We start from the raw sequence: 20,115 nt of genomic DNA on the forward strand, positions 1-20,115 counted from the left end.
TATGTAGCAATGGTCATCTGTTGGCAGCCTTTTCCGGGTCTCCGGGGATTTTTAGCACCCTTTGCCTTCCTTCGCTGATCGCTGCCGTGATCAGTATCAGGTTGGCCTCCGGAGAATGAGGGCCGGGTTCTAGAAGTTTTTTTTTTCATATGAAGGTTTTGGACATAACACACCACGCTGTCCAGACGGGTTGGTGTGTGGTTTTTCTGTCTGGGTGATCCTTCCCGTAGCCAAAGGTCTCTCGTTTTAAGGCGCCAGAGTTTCGCCTTGCACCCTTCTCTATTAGCTACAGATATTATGTTGCGTTATACAGCACATTATCTGCATTGCCCGGGGGACGCCACGCGGAGGCTAGAGATAGGATTTGCTGACTTTCTTGGACAGTGGCGTCTCAACATTTTTTAGAAGTATACCTATTGGCATCAGTATACATCATTGAGGCCATAGTCAGATTCAACCAGATGGCATATACATAGTGACATATAACACAAACACAAACACAATCTAACAAAGGTTTCAACTAATTTGGTAGATTCTACGCATACAATACATACAAACAATTACACATGCATTGTAAAAAATACACGTATTTACATAATTTCAAAATCTCAGGCAATTGGTATAAAATCCTGACGGTTTAGAGTGAAGTGTTTCTGTACCAGGGAACTCCGGGTTAAACTTACACACGTGTCAAGAATACGTTTTACGTCGAATACTGAAAACTGCTCTCGGTTTATGCATTTACGCTCATTTAATGTTGGTGTATTACACACACTATTGCACGTGCATAATACGTGATTCATTTTCGTAGGACACTCACACATTCAAAACCCTGCATTAAGATGCGGCGTATTGAATATAGCCTATCGGTATTCTATGTATTATCTGTTCTGTAACTATATGTATTTATCATTTTTTTCGCACTGGATTCAATGTAAAATGGTCCCTTCGATAAAACCTTGAACTACGGAGACAGTTGAATTTTCCTGTTCGAACCACTGTTGGGCATTACTTTATATATATTTTAGCGCATGTTGTTTTTTTGTGAAATATCTATCTATTATAAAAATCAAATCCTGTAAATATTGCTGTCGTAGGACTTCATTTGCCTACCACAGCCAACCCCCCTTCAACAGGCACCCTTCACCGTTGAACAATATATAGATACCTACCTGTCTCAATTCATATAATGAAATTCAATAAAAAATTCTACATTCCTAAATATTGTGTATAAAAAAAATCATAATATAACATACCAAATTGAATTGATAGCGACTAAAAAATATTTTCAATATGATTATTTTAGTTAAGTATATTATTCACTATCAGAGGTTGACTTGAGTCAGGAGATTTTCTATTTGATGTCTGTAACCCAGAACAATTCGTTGAAGATGATCCGGTAACAATAATGGAGGTTCGTAAGTCACAAAATACGACCTATCTTTACAACGTTTTTATTAGCTCGTATTCTTATTTGTCCGGTGGTTGTTTGTCCAGTAAAAATCTTGCAATCGATTTTTAACTAACTTCCCGACTAATTAGACATTTGAAACTTTTAGAATATATCAGAACACGATGCCAATGCATTATTTTCATACTTTTATACATCTTTAAGTAAAATTGAATTCATTTTCTGTTAATTCTGTTTTGTATGAAAAGTTATTTTGGAAGAAATCCGTAATCCAATCCACTATTATTGGTTGCTAAGTGGGTGGTCATAACAACTAAATTATTAATATATACGTGCGTTACTATGGAAATCAAAACGACATTTCAGTATTATATATTTGTTTCTTTGTTTGTTTTTTATTTACTTCATATCAAGTACAAGTTTGAGCATAATGACCATAATAATTGAACAGGAAAACATTGTATATTTTAAATAGTTCTTTTTATCTTGTAATTATTCAGTTACATATTGTTGATAATAATAATTTTATTAATAATGACTGACTTTAATACATTATACTTTCGTCAATTAAAATATCTAATTTATTCCATTTAAATGGATGTTTTGTGAAACCAGTAGGTACTATCACGTTGCTTACTGTCTGCAATTATTATAAAATTATCAATGTATCAATCCAACAAAGGAATTACATATGTTTTTTTTTCTTTTATCAATCTGAGAATTCTATCATTCACGCAATAATATCCATATGCTTTATTCTCTTACAGTAGCTGGTAAGAAAGCTCCAGCACTTGCGTCGGGGATAATCGAATGTCAAAAATAAAGGGATGTGCCGTGAAAAATACAAGGTGAAATTCAAATAATTGCCAATTTAAAATGTCACGCACAGCCTTCGCACCTTGGCTTTTCTTGGCAAGACGCGATCGGAATATCGTTGGAGGTTTTCCTTTTGTATGTATTCAATATGTATTTATTTAACTGTCAATTCGAGACGGTATGAAAATTCACGTAATAATGGTTGCGTCACTACTCAAAGGGGTAGATCTATACATGTTTATATTTTTCTAAGAAATCATAGAATAATAGATACAAATACTTTTGTTCGTATAAATTTAGAATACCGACTCGTGCAAACGATATACCTACGATTATTATTTGAGATAACTTATTTTTTGTGCTTAACTATGGTAATATATTAGGTATACGATTAGAATTTTCAAAAGTATGTAATATGCGTACATCCTCTCATGGTGGTTAGAAAAATATTGCTTGAATTTTGTTTCATTTCCAGCCATTAATCATCCTTAATTATTTTTATATTGTACATAAAATTATTTGAATTTTTAAATACATAAAAAACTCGTTTATATTTTATTTTTATAAAAATATAGCCAAGATTATATTTTTACATGAGAAGCTTTCTACTTTTTACCATATGTTCAAAAATGTTATTTCTATCAGCTTTAGGCTTTTTAGTTTTAGCGATTTCAGGTTTCTATTATAAATATACTGAAAGAGGTTAGTTCTGAAAAATTTGATACTTTATTTACAATATTATACATTCGACACTTGGCTATGATAAAATATATTACACACGTATTGTTAATTATTATTATATGCTAGTAATATATGCCTCTAATGGGGGACGAGTATGTATTGTATATATTATGTACGAGTATTAACACAAAATTTTGTTGCACTGAAAATAATTATTTTGAAACTAAATACCTACATTAATCATAATAATATATTATATTATTTACGTAAGCAAAATTTTCACAAGCCCGTTTATTTGTCAACTAATATTAGAAGAAAATGCGATTTTATCATGTGATAATTATTAGGCACAATGAAAGCGAAAATGTGGGTACCATTGATTATGTACATAATATCTTCAATGTATATGTTAATAATATATAAATCAATAATTTGATGCATAATAGTCACGAAAATAAATATCAATTCGTAAAATTGTCTCTGAAAAATATTAGAAATTAGTCTACGGTTAGTTAAGGAAATGGATGAGTACGGTTCAGGTAAGTATCTCAAACAACCAATAAATATTTCTTCTTCTTTCACCCTGTCACGTCCCAACATTCGGGCATAGGGCAAGCACGAGTTGGCGCCAACTCATGCGCCTTCCGCCATGTCAGACCTGCAGCACGTAGGTCGATTTTGTAGCATCGCTGCATGGTGAGGGAGGGCCGGCCACGGCGACGGAACCCTTGAGGCAAAATGTGTGTTGTAATTGCTGTATTGATTAATATCGAAACGACTGTAAAATGTATTTTAAAATAGTGAGTATAACTTAATAAATACAGTGCAAAGTAGTGTCATAAGGTATTATAGAATCAAAAAATTAAGTATATAATATTAAATGGACCACATGAGTATAGAACGACTAGAAATTTTATGTTTTACGTGGAATGATAATTAGCCTTTAGTCTTAACTTTTCACATAATGCAATACACATTAAATTACCTACATTATTTTACTTCTATAAAGAAGAGACTACGTTTATAAGAAGTAAATAATGAAAACTTAAATAATTACTCTAACATAATAAGAAATTAAAGTCTGCTGAAACTAGCAAAAATAAAGGGCACAGCTGTGACCTAAAAATGCACGCTAAACATTCTTAGGATAGAAAGAGAAAAAATTAAGTAAGGCGCGAATTCAAAGCAATTTGCAAAGAAAGTGAAAGTAAAGTAGAAAGTGGCGCCATGGGAGAACGCCGGAGGAGCGCGTCGCGACGACCTCATTATTGCAGAGTGAAAAAAACACCCGCGACCCTCAAAAGAGAGAGAAGAGAGACAACCCACCGATAGAGGGGTTCTTAAATAATGTAGAAGGCATTCGCGCTAACCCACTCAATGCACCACATTTTTTATGTAATATAGTTTAAAATTACTTACTTAAAAGTAGTTGTGTTTCTTTGAACAATACTATTTTTTTCATATTTTATCCATAAATATTATACTTTTTTGAAAAAAAAATATATGTCTTAGTATATAGTAAAGTAGAGACAATAAATAATGTATAGATTCCTACAAAACTTATTGATTTTGAATAGCTTTTAAAGGAGTGAAATTCTTCTATTACTTTATAATATTTTAAAATTAAATACTAATTATACATGTAAAATACTTTATCTAAATATACAAGAAACTTTAATCGACCGAAGGTACTTGATGAAATTTGAATTTAAATTCTAATGGATTTAAGTTTTGTACAAAAATCCATTAGAATTTATATTTAAGTAGTTTAAAGGCTACTCTCATTTTATATTTTAAGTCGCTATTTTATTTACCACTTATAAAATAATTTATGTATATACTTACGAGTTTTATATACTATACGTATTTGACTGCTTATAGAAGAGTATCCAACCGACAATTAATAGACAATCCGGATTATCTGTCAATAGTCATTATACAAATGAAAAATGCACATACGACAAACATAAATGTTATTATCGGAATCGGAATAAACGAAAACTTTTTGCATGATTTTACAAATATGTTTAAAGTATTAAAACAATATTTCAGTATAAGTCACTTTTATTTTATCATATAGCATTGAATATCATGTTTCCAGTAGTTTCAGATTATCCATAATTTTCGTTTACTTGATCCTCCCCTAATCTTGTTGAGGTTATCCTAAGTAATAAAATTGGTCGGATAATCGTGACTATATTTAGTGTTTATTACTTATGTAGATAGGTACTTAATACTTAGACCTAAATAGGTACAAAATTAGCCTAATACAATGTTTAAAAATAAGTCATAAAATTCATGCTTTTTTACGAATAAAATCGAAATTATATGAAATATCACAAGCTTTTTCAATTATACATTATAATATGTTTTAAATGCTTCTCGAAATTTTAAAATATAACTATGAATTAAAATAATTTTAGGCAACCTCTGATGAGTTTTTTTTATTTCCGTAAATCTCCACTTCCCGTATCCAGTGAGTTAAGAAAAGCCACGCGAGAGTAAAATGAATAGCAAATATTTAAAAACACGAGGGTGAGAGAGATAAACGTACTCACCCCAGCCCCCACCCCCCGGCATTAAACTAAGTAATAACTCCTTTATTCACAAACACCGGATATTGCAAGCTTTTAATTTGCGACCGGGAGTTTCGCCCGCGCGCCCTAGAGGGGTGATAATTTAGCGCGCCACTATGAATAAGCCTGGATTTTCAGTGATGAAGACCTTAACCTATCTCAATTTAGCCTGCCTGCTCTTTCGTTGGGTTTTCCGCATTTTCCATCCCTCTTCGGAGTGTTTCCATTCATAATGGATTTAATTATCATGTAGTACTTACGCTAACGGAGACGCACAGTGTGTTTTAAGTAGGTTTTAGCGGTATGTTGCTTTGTACAGTAGCTTCTTTGTAAAACAGTGGGGAAGGTCGGGTTTTATTGGAATTTTTATTTTTAAATGAGATGGTGTGGAGAGGGTGGCGAGATGCTCCATTTAAATTATATTTATTTGCTACTTGTTGAATTGTTTTCTTTAACGCGTTTAAAAGACAATGGCTTGCGGTTGTTTGAATACTTAAACAGTTTTGCTTGTATTCTTTTGATTTATAAATACACACAAATATTTTTCATAATGATAATAATTTTTTCAATTGATTTAAGCCCCTTGATTGCTATCTATCGAGTATTTAACAACCTTCATTAGAAATTCATTAAGTTTTTATTTGTTATTTAAAATTATTTAAATCTTTTATATTATTATGTAGATATTAGGTACGTATTATTTGTCTTCAAGCTTAAAAGGGTTTAAATTAAATTTGTTAGAATAGTTTAAAATTAATACGAAAAATATTCAAAAATAATACTTTTTTTTATTTAACTTTGGTAACAACTAATATTAATTAATCGGTAGAGGGAAAAAATATGACAAATTTTAATTTTACTTAATATCGTTTTATTTGAATAATTATTTATAATGGTAAAAAAATTCCTGAGGATACCGAAACACATTGCTTCTGGCAAGTCATTTACGTTTAAATAGTTTTCAAAATACTGGTGTAATATTATACAATAAACTAATAAAATTATGTTTGCAGTGTAATATAATAAAAATGTAGTATATAAATAAAATTTAGTAAGAGTAAATGTTATCTCAAATATATGCCGTTTTTACTAACAATTCATTGACGCATTCAAATGTTTTGTTGAATGCAATTCACGTGGTTCATTGGGTACTTGCACTAGATCAAACAAGTATACACTTGTATTTTTAATATAACTATATTTTATATAAAAAATATAACATATTGTATTTTTTGAACAGCCGCGAGTTCGAATCGGCGACCAAAGATTTCCTATTTATAGAGTGACGGCCGCTTTAGTGACTAGATCAATATGCGTGCAAATATTTAATTAATTAGTAATATCTACTTAATTGATCCCCATTCAGGGATTAGTCGAAACCGGCTTTTGGTAGTCTTACGTATAACTGTAAGTTGACTTAAATTTTGTAAAGGTTGTATGCATCTCTATTTTATATTTGAGTTAACTCGTCAAAGCATGTAGGTATGTGGCGTCAGGCCATGAACGAGTTAACTCGTGCATTGTTTTAAGCAGCATAACTTCTGAATAAACTGTTTTTGTATATTTTCTATAAAATATTTTTCATTTTAGTGTTAAAATATTTACGATAAACTCGAGAAACATGTTGATTTGGTAAGTTTTCACAAGTATTTATCACTCTGTTCCTATTTATTTTTAATGTATTTATTTTATTTCAAAAAGAGCTGGCCTATAATTAGTGTCTACCTAGTAAAAATTGGCTGCCAGTAAAAAGGTTAAGGATTATAAATACCTGCTCTACGTATTATCGTCTGAAAGTGGCATATAACGGGCACTCAGCTACTATCATTTAGCATACCAGCATTCTGTGCCAGCTGCATATTTCGATTTACTTTAACAATATTATTGTATTATAATATAATTTTTATTGAAAAAAATAGCATTCCACCGTAAAGTTGTTGTTTATTGGACGCCCCCGTAGATTCTTAACACTCTTAACAATGTAGTATTTATAAATAGGTATCTTTCGATCTATTTTCGTCTTTATAAAATAATATCGGCCCTGTTGAATGACTGTAATACTTAAACATTTTTCGTGGAACTGAATATTGTCGCAATATTATTGTATTCCAACATCGAAAGGTTTATCGTATCGAAGGAAATGATAAGAAAATTCACTTTCGTGGAATAAGCGGTTTTTCATCCGCCCTTCGCAATAGCCCGCCGCTCGTTCGCGGTAATAGTGGAAGCCACTCTTGGGCGGCGATATCCCCGCAGCGCAACCGAATTATATTTCCACATAATAATGTAGTACATCTCTTGCGCGCCGCCGCATCATTACTCATGGGCCGCCCCCGCCCGTGGGGCTGGTTCTCCTCCCAAAGTCCTCCATCGCGGGTACCTCACGCAACGTGATCACATGTGGGAGTGGATGGAGGTGGATTATCGCAGGCGTGCCCTCGATTCAAGCGCCAAGAGTTTTCAGTTGCACGTGCAATAAAAGATCAAGTTTACTCACCTTTTATTACAAACTTGCATGCATATGGTTTCAAACCCCTGAATATTCAAATCAACTTCTCAATATGCAAAACTCTACTATTGGTGATTTTAATTGAGATGGCAAAAGCAACTAAATTCAAAACAAACTACCTACGTTGAAAACCGTTATATTTCACTTGTGTAAGTTTTACTTCTGTTCACGTTGTTTTATAAATTCCTAAAATAGCTTACTCTATATTACCTTATTTTAAAAATGTAATTTTTTTATTACATTATTTTCCATGTCATATTAAACCGTATTAAAATTTTAATTTATAATGTTTCAAAAAGATGCAAAATTGCTACTACGGTATTTTACCTTACATTCGTTTTTAAAAAAGCTTTTTGCGTGTAATTGTCTTATTAGTTTTTCTACTCGTAAAAGTGAATAATATGTTGTATTTTTTTATATTATTATCTTAGGATCAGTTTCTAACTATAATATTAGTTTAAGGCAGTTATATTTCAACAAATTTCTTCACAATAACACGCTCCAGAGACGTAATATAGGAAAAGCACAAGGTCGTGTTTGTTTTTTCAATCCATCTCCACATTATAACCATGCGTATTGCCATGTCACGTTGTTACGCCACATCACAGAAAATAACATTTTATTTTATTCTAAAAAACCGCAACACTTTCTTCATCACACAATATATATTTTTCTTGATTTATCTATCTATCTGTCTGTAACGCACGACAGAAAACATATATCCACGTACCTATAGGTGAGATCGAGATAGAGAAACGACATATAGGAATAGCTTATTTTAATCGGGTCGTGAAAAAAAGTGGTAGGACACTATCAAAATACTTTGACAGATGCTTATAATGCAGTACTAGCATATCGCCACATCCAATATTGTTGACAGGTGGCACCACCATCTGATATTTTAAGTATTATTAAGATTACTGTTGAAAAATTAGATTTATGAAATTACTAGCTTTAAAAATATATAAAATTATCAAAATATAATTTAAAAAATTAGATTAAAATAAGGTATTAAAAAATTATTTGCTAAATTATGTATATTTGATTATTAATTCCATCAGCCACCTTCAAAAAATTAATATTGTTCGTTGGCACATAGTGCTTTTCATATATAAATGCACGCATTAGACTTGAATGACTGAATCATTATTTTTTGTGGCACATTGAACCTTTTAAAGAATATCTATTGGCATTGGCACATTTATACTTCGTTTGATTGTTGATTTTTTTACACGACATAGTGCACTATTTATTTATTTCAGAGAGATGTTTAACTATTCTATTTCGATATGTTTTAATCAGTGATATGATTTCATTTAATTTATTGTATTTATATTGTTATTCCAATTCTCATTATTATAAAGGATTCATTAAATATTTTTTATTATAGTAAGTATAATATTATATATTTCTGATATGAATTTATACCTACAGGATATTACGATAGCTTTGAATATGTATTCGAAGTAAATTTTGTTCCACGATGTTTCGCTCTATGGTGAAGATTCGATTTACAAGAATGTCTAATATTTCGTTTCCCTGCTCCCGAGTGGAGACTCGTGACGTCACAGAAATGTTATTTCTTCCGCGCATCCGATCCAATTTTGGATTACATACATTCGCTAGCGAAAGTGGCGCCGCACCGGTACGTATCAATAATGCGCCAGGTAGGCGTATCTTTTTCCCTTTGCGGATTTCACGAGATACCGCGAGATCTCTCTTCGAACGGTAAATAAATGTATTATGTACCCTATCGTAGTTAGCATCATCAATCTAGCGTCGCCAATTTTTCAGTGTTCAAAAAATTACGAGCTACGATTTCTTCTCTCTAAGGCTTATTATATTCAAATCATACGAGGTATGTAACCATTCCAAATTCAAAACGCATTATTCTATGTTGTACGAAATAATTAAAAAGAAACAAAATAACGTCCTATCTACTGTCACTTGCATACAATCTACTTTTAAATAATAACCAAATGAAATCAGTTTTATTAATGTTAGAAATATCATTTTTAAGTGAAATTTTGATTAAATTAAAATCTATTTGAGTTGTGTACAAATATTTTTTTGCAATCCGGGTTTCACCTCTCAGCATCTTCAGGCACTATACGCACTCACCAATAGCAAATATATACTGACAATAAATATAATAGATTATTATAATATTTTTTATTAACGAATTTTTGATTATTTATTGCTACGAGTTTTAGTTTCAAAGTTGATGAAAAAGTATACTGATAGATGCGACTATATCGAATAAGTCGGATCTATCTGCAAGCATGCGATGGTATTATTGAAGCTCAGAAGAACAACTTGGGTATAATCAGTATTTTCAAAATGTATTTTCTCTCTGTCACCTTTCATTCAGTTTTTTCCAAGCATAGGTTTAAGTTGTTATGCTCATTTTAAAAAATGCCTATGGAATGAGCAAGCTAAACATTATTAACTTTTTTTAATTATTTTTTAAATATATGTATATTATATTATTCCACTTTTATGTGATAATAAAACTAAAATTTAAAATATCCACTAAAACAATTTTATTTTCTACTTCCAAATAGCTATCACACCACACCACATTTGCCCTCGTAGAGAGTAGTTATAGGTAGTTAGTAATATATTTATTCAGAGTAACTGGTAATTACGCAAACTCAAGTGAACTCGAAATTATAAATTATAAATAAATTATAAATCTATCTGAACGTATGGGAAATGTATCAAAGTTATACGAATGCTGGTACTATATATATATATCAACAATTATTATAGCCAGATCATCTATAAATACATCTTTACCTAACCTACAGTTGATTTTATGTATTTCTTAGATAGTAGAAAGATACTGCGAATCACGTGATATATAATACATACGTTTTAATAAGGGCTAGTTAAACGCAATAATTAGGTACTTCATAATGGCCTATGCTATAACAATATAATACGATATAACTATGGTTTATATGCGTCCTTCATTTAAAAGGACAGTTCATTATATTTTGGTGTCCTTTAAATATATTTTATTTTGAAAAACTTACTTTTTTCATTAATTTTACAAATGCAATTTATTTTTACTTTGTTATTCAAAAGTAGAGCCTAAATAAGAGAAAGTTTAGGTTTAGAACTTGGGTAGAGTTCGAAACATCAATCAATTAGAATGCATTAAAATATTGTTTGGTTCGTTATTTTGTTGGCAAATTATTTGTATGTCAATTGTGAGTTTTCTTGCGGTAGTTTCTCGAAATGATTTCGAAATATTTTTCATATTATTTCCAGTTCAAATTGCAACCGATTGCCTCATATTCTCATCACCGATGCCTTATTTGACGCCCAGGCGGAGCGATTCGGATGTGCATTCCCCATGTGAAATAGAGGCTTCTTTCGTCTTCTGGCATAGTGAAGCCCATGTGAGGGAGTTACCAAGAGAGCTAGCACAATTCGTATAATATACAATATCTTTTCGTTATTTTCTGTATGTAGGGTTTTGAATTCCCACCCTGCCTCTCAAACATATCAGGGATACTAAACGTTTCACATACCTACTAAATTAAACCCATCTAAAGTTTTAAATATAGCCTGTAACTAAAAATAAACCTATAAGACGCACATATATATTTACAGAACCAATGGAAAGCATCGGCAGAATACTATATTTTAAAACAGGAGATAAAATATTATGTTAATATGCTTTATTTACTAAATATTTTTAATTAAACGCTTGCTGATAGTATGTTTATAATATATAACTTAGACCTTATGAGTGATGTTGCCTTATTTAGCGATTACTTTAAACACGTCAGTAGCAATGACTCGATACATTCAAATAATATACATATTAAAATGTAAGAAGCTGGCTGTTATCTCATTAAGAAATATGCAACCAGATACATAACAATAAAACGAAACTGTATGTTTGGAAAAAAGTGTATAACGTCTCCGATTAAGACTCAGAAGGTAAAGCAGAATTCATGGCATAGTATTAAATCATAATGATTTAATCATAAGTACTCCCCGTAATCACGTATACATGCAAAACATAGAACCTCATCAAAAGAGATGTTTAGAAGATAGTGTACTTATGTATGGTAAGGATAGGTAGTGCACGGTGGCTATAATACGTAAAGACACAATGGCACAAATAGACAAGAGAAAAAACAAGTGTATGCGTAGGCTTTCTTAAAGGTTAAAGATAAAAAGAACTTTTTATATGCCACGTTTTTAAATTTTCTGTTGAATCTTATAAACCTGACAATTCTATGTATTAATAAATATAGAATACTGAAACGTCATTTTGACATTTCATATTGATTTCCATAGCAACGCACGTATATATTAATAATTTAGTTGCTACGACCCACTTAGCAACCAATAATAGTTAGTAGTAAATATTACTTTTAACGATTTTTTTCCGAAATATACAAAACAGAATTAACTGAAAATGAATTCAATTCTGCTTACAGATGGCCAAAAGTATTAAAAATGCATTCCCGTCGTGTTCTGTTATATTCTAAAAGTTTCAAATGTCTAGCTAGTCGGGAAGTTAGTTAAAAATCATGGATAAACAAGAAAAAATCTGTACGGGACAAACAAGAATACGAGCTAATAAAAACATGGTAAAAATAGGCCGCTGGAACAATGATGTGGTTAAATTCCTTGGAAGTACGTCGCAGTAAAATTCACAAGGCTGAGAAGGATTCAACTGGTTCATATATGTAAGCTAATTATTATAGTACTTTTTCCACTTTTATTAATAATTATTATATCTGGACCGGTTTCGTCCACCTCAGAAGAACAGTTCACATAATAAAATATATTATTATGGTTGGAACAGAAATAGTGGAGATAACAGAAAGAGGCTTTCACTCAGAAATAGATTATTAATTAACTATTTTTTAAGTTATACTTCTTTTGGCGCGTTTGGGAAATTGGCGTGTGACATGTAACACATAATTTATTTTTTCATACGAAAAAAAACGCACTCAATTGGATTCGATCCACCGATTGTTCGGTTATCAGCCGAATGCACTACTTTTACGCCACAGTATGATACTACAATCGATTATACAGTATAATATTAAAGTTTAGAATTGTTCCATTGCCTAGGCAGTGAATTTATTATTGTCGGCCATTTGCAATTCCTTACGTAAATAAACGATTAAACGTCAGATTGAAAGTTGGTACTTTAAAAATAAAAACATCGAGAAACCATTATATAATTTAGTAATATAAGTTAAAGTGTATAGAAATAAACCAACGGAGTTCCAATAAGCGTTCCTTATTCTTGAGTGTGTAATTTAACAAGATAATTAAGAGCTAGTCAAAGAATCTAGTTTATCACAAGTTTTGCTTTTGTTTTGTTACGCCAAAGAAGTATAACTTCTAACGCGCGTACATAAGTACACACACCGATTTTTTTTTATTCAACAAATAATTTATAATATTTAAGAATTTATAACATTCTAATCATTGAACATACATAATTCTGAAAACACTTCTGAGAAAATGTATTATAACCAATAGAAAAAATCTTTTTGAAAAAATACTAGCTAAATTTGGGAAGCGCTTCAGTGGGTAATAAAAGGCCAATAGTTTAAATTTGTCGTAATTAAGTATGACTACTTTAGCAAAGTGGATTATGTGCGTGGGCGCGATACTCGAGAAATGAGATTTGATTCCTGCGGGGTGTCTTAATTTTTTCAAAATGATTTTTTCTATTAGTTATAATACAATTTCTCAGACGTGTTTTCAAAATTATGTATGTTCAATGAATAGATTATGATAATAAAATATTTGGTATATTTTTAAATGTAGTTTTTCACTTCTGTCATGTGTTGCAGAGTATATATACCCCCGGAGTGACGTAGGTGTGAGGTATCAAAGCCCCCGACTCCTCCATTTTACACATACGTCTCGGGTGTGGGGGGTTCCAGCCCCCCGCTCTATTCTGTAACGAATGTCGTCCCAAAACGAAACGCCGAGAAGATTGAATACGTACAAATGTGGCGGATCAGAAAGCACCTATATATTATTATATTTTATATACCATAGCACACGCTGTGGAACCATAGCGCCATATTATATTGGACATTTTTCAATATACGACAGCTACAACAATATTATTTATGGTATATGATAAACACTATACAAAACGCTCAGAATTAAAAAAAAACGATCAAAACTTTAAAAGATGGTAATAGTGGTTTTCGGTTAACTTGGTAAGGGTCCAAGTCAAAAATGTGTAAAACTTATACAACAATTTACTACTTACTTTATATTACCATATATTTTTTGACATGACGTAGCATGTCTATAAACTGGATGAATACAGTAATTTATTAATATGAGCTCAAAAAGTGAAACATTTAGGTAATTGGAATTGAAACTTCTTTTTTCTATACATTGCGTTTTCGTTTAAACTTAAAATATTGATCAATTTTAAAAATGTAATATAATAAAAATGAAAATCGTGGAATTACACGGCAAAAATCAAGATTTCACAAAGTGATTCTGGGTATATAATATTATAAGTAGTTACTCAGCTTATAGTGTACAGGTTCTCAATTCATTCATAAAATTATGATAAAATGTTTAATTTAAAATAAAAGTAGTCTTCTTTCGAAATATATATCATAAAAATAATTTTTGGTGTATCTAGTTTTTCCGTTGTTTTTCTTTTTAATTATATTTTTTGAGTTATTTTTATCCTTTTGACTACTTGATAATTTATTATTAGTACCTACTTATATGTTATTCCTTTTTTGTGTATGTGTATATATACATTTGAAGACAAAGTGTGTGAAAAATAAAACGACATCAACATTTTATTTAGTTTGCCCATAATATTTATATTCTTTCGTAAAAAACAGATAAAGCTCAACTTAATTTCTATTAAAGATAAATTTTCAAAATGCATTAATTTGAATACGTAATTTTTTTTCTCACAAATGCATCTGTAATCAGTATCCTTAAGCCTTCTTATAAATACGTCATATTATATGTATCTACCAACTTAAAATTGTAACTCTATCTTCTATATTATAATATTGCGTTCATTTTTCAGGTTTTTATAACCTTTTTCCGGAAAAGGTATCCATTTTCAATTCATATATGATATGGTATTGTAGTGTATCCTGTAAATAAATCAATGTTTTAATATGATAAAATGACGTAATTTAATGTTGAAATAAGCAGTATGTAGCTACTAGATATTTGCAAATAATTATGTAGTTTTACAAGAAGATATTTGACAAAATAGCTCCCACATAGTTGTACATAAAATATGAAAGTCAATTATTGATCCATTCATATATATTTAAATTATGAATATTCGGTATTCAAATAACGTGTAGATATATATATATATATATATATTTTCTATACCTATTTACAATAAATTTTCTTAAAAAAAAATAATAGCTATGCATAAAATAAAGAAAGATTTTTACGTTATGAAAACTATATAATTAAATTACCAGGAATGAATTTTATCAAAAGCGTATCAACTAAAATGGGTGTAAATTAGCCATGAATACCAACCTGTTGCATTAGGGGTGGCAATTATACCATTTCCTTGCATCATCGTAATATTTTGCAAGTAGACAAACATAATTAACAGCTATATTTACACCGATTTGATAGATTTTCCTTAAAAACGTAGTATTTAAAGTATATAATATAAATACCTTTATTTTACTAATTTATTATTAGAATAAGTTACCTATAATAATTTATTTCTCCATAAAGAAAGCATGTAAGAATACTTAACTTATTATATATATCAATAGTATATTATAGTATATCTTTGAAAAAAATAACGCATTTTGCAAGAATTCATCACGAATAAGTAAAGAAGTTAAAAACCAGTGGTAGAGTAGTGCAGTGACGTCCCATGGGGGTAGGCAGATTGAGCGTCGCTTGGGGGCGGCAGTTACTTGAAGGGCGGCAAATTGAGGAAAATCATTTGGAATACATAGAAATAGCTACCTAAATTTAGTAATAACGAAAATATCTTTCCATTAAAAATTCAGCTCACTGATTTTGTCGAGTTTGCGATATCTAGTTTACTTCCGTTGCCCTTCAACGTTCTTGGTAACCAAAAATTACACGAGCAGATTTGCGAATAATTGACTAATATTTTGTTAGTAATGTATCCATACAACACATTTCTTAGATATTCATGAAAGGATGATAAAAATAATATATAAAAAATGAGGCGGAATTTTGGCGCTGCCTAGGGGCGGCATTTTATCTAGGGACGTCACTGGAGTAGTGGCCATGTAAAAGTGAGATGAGGTTCAGATTAAGAGGCGCGCGCCTATATTCAATCTTTGTCTCTATATCATTTATTTGAAACATTGAAATTAGTGAGCCCACCAAACCACTTTCACTTGATTTTAATCAGACGTATTACGGATCCCTATATTTTAATATGAAGCATCAGTATTTTTTATGACTGCGAATGTTTCAGAAGCAGTTATCTAAAACTGTATTCGGCGTGCACTCGAGTGTGCTTTGACTGAATTTACATAAATTTAAAGTGACAATGAAAAGGGGGATCATCTAGAAGCAAAATTGTAATAAGTATCAAAATCTCATGCAAAACTGCTGAACTATCTAAGTGAAGAAATCTACGATGCCGAAAATACTCTAAATGCAATAAAATTGAGTACATATTTTAGGACATTCGCAAATGATGTGATTTGTATCCTGCATTTATTCGCCATATAAACATATGAAACGCAATAAAGCTCATAAGCCAGGTCGCACATATAAAATCCTCTCGACTGGGACATAGTCACAAATCAAAACCGCCACAATATCACATCTTTAGACAACTCTAGTCTACAAACCCTAAGATCCCTCCAAGCCAACCTGCTCCACAGCATAGTCGGTCTTAATGTCTCGGTATATCACGAGGCCATACGTTTGGCGTGAAGCATCACCAGATGTTTATGACTGGGAATGTCTCAGGACCACGTGCTCAAGACTTGAGGTCGCCACGTACTCGAGTGTGCTTTGACTGAGTTTGTCAAACCTTACTTGACTTGAGTTAATAAAAAGCGTCAATGGACGAGAAGAGCACGGAAAATTAACAAAAATAAATGATTCTAGTTAATTACCATATAATATGTAAAAACAAAGCTTAAGCAATACTAAACTATGTAAAGAGATCTTCACGTCTGCAATAAGGTGCTGCGATTTTTTAAAACGTAACAAAATTGGCCAGTGAAATAATATTCAAATCAAATCACTGTATTTCTGTATATTTGTCATCTTTTTATTTTCGTACTTCGAGCGGACGACATCACAAGCGATTGTTAGTATATTATATAGTATACTAAAGCCAGAGCACTCGATAATTTTCCGAAAATATTAACATATTTATCTAAAATATGTATATTTTATAAAACTAAGTGTGTTCGATTTTTTACAACGTTTTTATTAGCTCGTATTCTTATTTGTCCGGTGGTTGTTTGTCCGGTACAAATCTTGCAATCGATTTTTAACTAACTTCTGGACTAGCTAGACATTTGAAACTTTTAGAATATATCAGTACACGATGCCAATGCATTCTTTTAATACTTTTAGCCATCTTTAAGTAGAATTGAATTCATTTTCAGTTAATTCTGTTTTGTATGAAAAGTGATTTCGGAAGAAATCTGCAATCCAATCCACTATTATTGGTTACTAGGGGTCTGGGGTCCTAGCAACTAAATTATTAATACATACGTGCGTTACTATGGAAATCAAAATGACATTTCAGTAGGTATTCTATATTTGTTTGTTTGTTGTTTTTTTATTTACTTCATATCAAGTACAAGTTTGAGCATATTGAGCATAATAATTCAACAGAAAATTTAAAAACGTTGTTTATAAAAAGTTCTTTTTATCTTGTAATTATTGTTATATTATAACCTACTTAGCTCAGACGGTCAAATTAACTTTTCCACAAGACAAAGCAATATTCTCAGGGATTTCATAAGCCAGATCTGTACTCCAGTGTGATTTGGTCCATTTCAAGCCCTGATTAAAGCCCAAGTAAACTAAATATAAGCTAAGTGAAAATGTACAGCTTAAGTAAATAGAGTGTGATATCATTTTTTTCATTCTTATATATATTGGGAAGGAGTGTTTCTAGATATAATCAATCAAGTAAAATTTAATGCATACATACTATCTGGGAAACATTCAAGAAACAGCATAAAACTCGTCAGCGTATAAAAATGAAGATAAGAAGCCTGCAGCCAGAACGCTGAGTGTACTTATCTCACCTTAACCATTTTAAGCCCAAGCGTTTACCATTTTTATTCCCGATAAAGTTAACCCAAACGAGTATCTAAATTGCCTAATTCCGATCTAAACACTCAGTGGTTAGAAAGTACGCGGAGCAGGTAAAATGCTACGCACACTATGTAAGTAGTTGGTGTTTAGTAGATAGGAGAATAACGTAGATATCTCATGTTCTCCCGTGAAATTCACCAGAGTATACGTTATTTTGTAGTAAGTAGGTGCGCGGCAGTGTGTGTAGGATAGCGCTCCCTCCAAGTAGACATGATAGAAAATCTATTATCCTCAAAGGAGACTTAGCCGTAAAGAAAATTTGTTCCTTATACTTCGTCCTATAATCTTCTACACTACCTACACTCCGTTCAGAATGTACACTACAGATCTTGGTTACGTAAAGCAAAATGCTGCTCGAGTCATATATTATACTATGTTTCCAAAGTTATTTATTTTCGATTCAAATTAATATTAATTTATTTACACAACGCGAACAATACAAATTATAATTTTAAAACATTCACAATATAAAATGGAAAAAATATTACTTATAGAGAAAAAATTATATATAAGATAAAACGGATAAATATATTATTTTAAATCATTAAAGGTATAGACAAGTATTTTGTACATATCTACTATATTGATTTCCTTTCGAATATTAAACTGGAATCGACTTCGGGTGATCTTATAACTAGGATTTTGCTTAAATTTAATATGCAATGTTACTTATTAAAATTTTGTTGTTGGCATTTCATGTTTTTCAAATATTCTTCGATCTATTATGGTTTGGTTGCGGCAGGGATTATTTAAATTTTAAAAACTACAAACAGAAGACCCATGATATTCTTATTTGGTCCGTTCACAAATAGAAAATTTCCAACTTTCGACATGACCAAAATTTTGTTTTGCATAATATACGTGCTCTTCTCTCATATCGGCACTCTTAAGTTGAAGTCGTTTTAATTCAATCAAAATAAACCTGGTGACCCCAAGCTTGGGTAACTGCGCCTGAGATATTAAAAACATACTTTCAAGTTTAGGGTTCAGTGACGTCATAACTTCAATAAACACGATCTTTTTAAATTGGCGAACTGTATGATCAAAATAATTCATAGTCTGGAAAAGGTAAGCTAATTAATAGTCTGTTGTGAATGTAGAGTTTTCTGATGATAACATCAAAGATTTTTTTTCTAATATAACTAATAGTATTTTGTAATTTATGTAAATAATGATCTATAAAACGGGTTGACCATACTTTCGAGGTACACAGCAGAGAGAAGGATACAAAATGAAATTCCCCATTTTACTTAAGGTAGAGTAAAGGGTATATTCAAATCCATATACATAAATGTATGGTGAATTGTTGAGTCGGCTTTATATAGAAATATTTTAGCTGGCTACACAAGAACGATATCAAAAAGTAAACGAGTGCGTATTATTTGTGGTCCAAGGAGAAATATATTTTTCGAATAATGATACGTAAGAAAGTGGAATGGTAGACATAGATATTTTCAGCCATGTTTTTTTTTGCTTAAAATATAGTAAAGTAATAAACATATTCTCTTTTATATTTTAAAATATATTGTAATACTTTTTAATATAATATTGTGTTTAAATTATATTAAAATTGACTAGTATTTAAATTATATAATGTAATGATCAATTAAATTCAAACAGTGTGAGATAAAAATTTAAAAAAAATACTAGTAAGAAACAGGTTGTTAAAACCAATTCTATTCTTTTAAGTGACTGTATAGAATTTAAATTTCAATTTATGTATTCTTATACGCAAATATTACAAATCTTTAAAATAAAAAAAGAAGAAAAATTATTAAAAA

This window comes from Rhyacophila brunnea, unplaced genomic scaffold (genome assembly GCF_057557595.1).
Source record: "Rhyacophila brunnea isolate RB1 unplaced genomic scaffold, BYU_Rbru_1.0 scaffold_9, whole genome shotgun sequence".
NCBI classification, from domain to species: domain Eukaryota; kingdom Metazoa; phylum Arthropoda; class Insecta; order Trichoptera; family Rhyacophilidae; genus Rhyacophila; species Rhyacophila brunnea.